This window comes from Micropterus salmoides, unplaced genomic scaffold (assembly GCF_014851395.1).
Source record: "Micropterus salmoides isolate LMB-PRFRI ecotype aquatic unplaced genomic scaffold, ASM1485139v1 Ms_hic_scaffold_4, whole genome shotgun sequence".
In the NCBI taxonomy this organism is placed as follows: Eukaryota; Metazoa; Chordata; class Actinopteri; order Centrarchiformes; family Centrarchidae; genus Micropterus; species Micropterus salmoides.
Window position 1 is genome coordinate 40,663,904 of NW_024043372.1, and position 4,354 is coordinate 40,668,257.

The 4,354-nt window shown below is 39.1% G+C and overlaps 1 long non-coding RNA gene across 1 annotated transcript; it reads right to left on the reverse strand.

The window, feature by feature from the left end:
- Window positions 1–824: 824 nt before the first annotated feature.
- On the reverse strand, window positions 825–3,913 carry LOC119885513. Its single transcript, XR_005441354.1, has 2 exons — window positions 3,124–3,913; window positions 825–1,244 (listed from the first exon to the last, which is right to left on the reverse strand). It is a non-coding gene; the product is annotated as an uncharacterized LOC119885513 (long non-coding RNA).
- Between the last annotated feature and the right edge of the window lie 441 nt (window positions 3,914–4,354).

Below are 4,354 nucleotides of genomic sequence, written 5' to 3' on the forward strand. Positions count from 1 at the left end.
GCAGAATTTCTATCGCAAGAACAGCGTAATGCTTTACTGCACCACAACACAACAAAACTCTTCAGCAAGCGAGCTATAAGAAGAAGCAAAAAGTATAGAATCTACAATGTAAGTTATTTGGAAGAAGCTAGCTCTGTATTATTAGTATGGATATCATGTCAGAGGCTGTGAAGAGACTTGATTACTTGTTGGCATGGCTTGCTGTGTCTTGTGTAGTTGCGCTTGGTTGATGTTTGTCTGTGGTAGCGAAGTTGTTGACTCAAGCTAAATCAGCCAGAGGTTTCACAGACGGACTTGAGATTTTTAGCTAGAAGCTAAAGTTGATGTTCGCAAACTTACTAGATGATGCACTCGCACATAGGTAACATTACTGTGAGTGCTCTTGCGTCGGTTGCTGTCTCGCTTTGTTAGGTTATCTTGCCACACAGGTTTCAAGCAACATTATGCTGCTGCTGGTGGAGAGCTCGACACTGGAGCCGGATGAAAGGGGCAAAATAACAAGGCTCAGCAGCCTGTGGACATAATGTTATTTAATGCCATAGGATGTTGACAGTGGAAGCAAAGAAGAGAAAAAGAATTGGATGTTGGCAAGAGCTTCGTGAAATAAAAGGCTGCCGAGACAGACGCCGAGCAGGCATTCTTTCTGTGGGACAAATCAGTAATATTGCTGTGTCTTGTTGTCGCACCTGCTTGATGTTTAGCTGTTAGCAAAGTTGGCGACTTGCTAGTTATTTATCGTAATGCAATCATATGAAATGCACTTGTACAGCTCTTCTTATTTACAGCAGTGGGGAATTACACCAAATCCGACACAAAAGAACCCATCTTATAATGTTGCTTTAAAGAAGAGAAAATTTGAACAATACAATTACAACAAATTAAATCAATACATGTACATGAACAAAGCCAAATAGTCCTGTGCTTAGGCAAGTACAGTGTTAAGCTATGCTATGCACAATTAAGTTACGTTGCCACTCCGTAGAGGAAAAGAAGTTGATTTGACGTGCTACTTGTAGCCAGCAGTTCCGTTGTGGATTAGCCAAGCAGTGAAGAAATGTGGTTTCCTATTGCAGTCTTTTGCTGTGCCACTTGTCTGTTCTCCTCAGAGTTAGCTACTTAGTGCTAAGCTACTTAGTTGCGTTTGTTGCTTGTTAAAGTCAGAGCCATTTAAAGAGGGGTCCAAAATGCTTGATCGTCACATGGTTCATGGAGACCGCAGGTAGTTTCCGGAAGTCCTAGGTGGGCTATTGAAAATGAACGAGAAAAATGGCAAAGCGGCGATTTTAAGCTATTTTTTTGTAATTTATACAATGATAGCGTTGATTTACAATATTTGTACAGCACACTGACACCTGGATGAAGTTACATTACTATTTTTAAAAAGGAGGACATATATTTTGACAATCACAGCTACAATCACCTACCTTGTTGACATTTTTGGCTAACCTTACATTGGAAAGTGTTCCTCTTGAAAACACGTTTAAAATTCAGATCTGAACATTCCTTTTAGTAATCCCATGATACCAGGGTTACTTCTCTTAATGACTGATGTAATCTTTATGACTTCAGATAGAATAGACAGGTGACTATCAATGATTTTCATATATTAATGTAATAAATCTCCAATAAACTCAGAAATCAGCATGTTAAGTGGTTTGTGCCTGTCTTAAAATGTACTACAACACGGTTTATTGTGCTGTGTGGAGATGCTGCTGCAGTCGGTCAGAAAAAGGAGTACAAAGGTATGGTTTCCCAGCTGATATGGAGAGGAAGAAAAAATGGATGATTCAGGTAAACAGGAGCAACCTTACAATCAATCAGCTAACAACAAAATAATATGTGAGGTATTTTTTCCACAAAGAAAGAACACATCACTGGCTTAATGTTTGGTTTATTAAAAACATCACTGCAGATAATCTTCAGGCTCCACTGAACCCCCTGTGATACTTGTGCTGAAAGAGGTAGAACATAAGAGAGAAAGGGTTATACAAACCTTCACATCTGTAAAGATTCATCCAGGTCATGGTTATCCAAGAAAAGTGGAATCGGGAGCAACTGGACCTGGTTTTAGATGACGTTTCAGAAGAAGTCCAGTTGCCCTCAGTTCAACCTTTCTTGCAAACAGCAGGTTTGATTGAGAAAGTTATGCATTGTTAAGTTTTGGAATTTTATCAACAGCTTTTGCTGCTGATGTTGGCATCAGTTACTAGAATATTTTTATTTTTTCAAAGAGGTCTCACACACAGGAACTTTGATGATGATGTGATATGAATTTGTACAAAGTAATTATGTAATTAGAGTAAACATATCCAGTAAGAAGTGAGTGTTCACCAGTATCGTGCATTCAACCACTATGATGTATTAATGTGGGTAAATAAACCTGAATTGTTGTGTGGAAAATAAGCTCAAGTCTCTCTGCAGGGACATTTTGAGGCAGACCAGTTTGTCAGGACCAAAAAGTCCTAGCTGCTGATCAAAGCTATACTTTTAAAAGTGACACAGGTGTAATAAGTATTAACTCTTAAAAAGTATTGTATATAAATATTACATTAACAGAGCCATGTCTTCTACTTGCATCAGTTTCAGAGATTGAGGAAAGAAGGAATATAGAGACTAAGAAGTGACACTGAGAGAAGGGAAAGAAAATAATATAACATTTTGAGTATGATTTCTTATAAATGGTATACAATAATAGGCATTTACAATCGTGTTGTTTTCTATCTCACCATGGTCCACTCAGTACTCTTTAGCATCACTGCTCCTCCACCATGCAGAGTCTACTGCTCTAATATAACTAATGTTTACTATGAAGATTGTTTTATATAAATAAATAAATAACGTTTTGAAATATTTTATTCATACATGCACCACTAATATATTTAAATAAAATTAAATACCACCCCCCAAAAAATACGTATTTGAAAATAAATTAATTGGCTGCCCCTGTTTATATTGTGTGCTGCTAACTTTATCCATTGCCAGTATCATAATTTATTTCTTAATTAGTTAACCATTAATGTCCGTAAATCTTCTAATTTAGGGGGGGAAATCCACCAACATGCTTTGATGCACATGTTAACTTGATTCAGTTATGCTAATAATCTCATTTTTTGCACGTCTTACCTTCCCAAAAGCATTTTCTATTGCAGTTCTGCTGCGATGCTAGCACTTGATCCTAGCATTTGATGCTAACTTCCGGGAACTATTCACACGCTCCATGATCCGCCATTGCTGTGAAAAACTGGTCCATTGGAGTGAACGGAGATGACGCGACTCTCTCTTTAAAGGGCTTTGGTTAAAGTTAGCTGGCAGACTCTGTGTCTCTGCCGCTCAAGCAAACAAAACTTGTAGTTGTTGTTGTTGCAAGCTCTAGCGGCGCTGTTATAACATCAGAGAGATTGGTTCTGCTGTACACCTGGTTGTTGCGGAGGTTTTGTGCTATCTCTCCCTTTTGCAGCTGTCCATAGCTGTGTCCTACTAAGAACAGGGACTGAAAAGGCCCTCTGGATGATACCACTGTTTTGAGTACATGTTAAAGTACTGTCGTTCCCTCGTTGTCTATTAATTTCCCCAATCACTTGTAACCGGTGGATTTTGGTTTCCAGCACTGCAATTTTCTGTAGAGGTTTTTCTTAGTCGTCCGTGGAGAAGTGCAGCATCTTGCTGGTAATTAGCTGAAGCTAGGTACGTCTCCAGTCACTGCCGTACAGGCTTGTGCTGTTGGTAAGCCACACCTGCGTAGTACCGAGGAGGTCAAAAAAGTGTTGAAAATATGCCAAAAGCCTATTTTATCTGAATATATTACCATCCCAATGATTTATTGGTATCCAGTCGATGTTCGTAATTTCTAACAGAAAAAAAACAACGAATATCAGCAAAAGATTTCATGCAGAAGCGAGAGCAAGCAGCAAAGCGTCTGCACTGTAAGAAAGCAGGAAGTATCCCTCTCCTCATGTCTCCTACCCTGCAGGTGCAGCTGATCCACGGCCCAGAGAGGGAGGAAGTGCTGGCCTAGAAAACAATACCTCAATTCCTATTTATACATCAATTCATTATTGTATTTATGTGGTTGCCTGCTTATTTTTGTGGTTTGACATCAGTTTGTGTAATTTTGTAACCGCGCTGGATTGTAAAACCCCCCGTGTCAGCTTACAAAAATGTTCAGCCTATTGATGGCCATCTAGGTTATGGGATTCCCGCTTTGACCTTGGTGTATAAAGTTAAAATTGGATGGTACTTGTATTGACTGATGTGACTGATGCCGTGGAATTCACCGTTTTCTCCCACAGAGATTATTTTATAGGGAGAGTTAAACTAATAGCTGCAGCCTGTCTCAGCACATATTGGGTGAAAG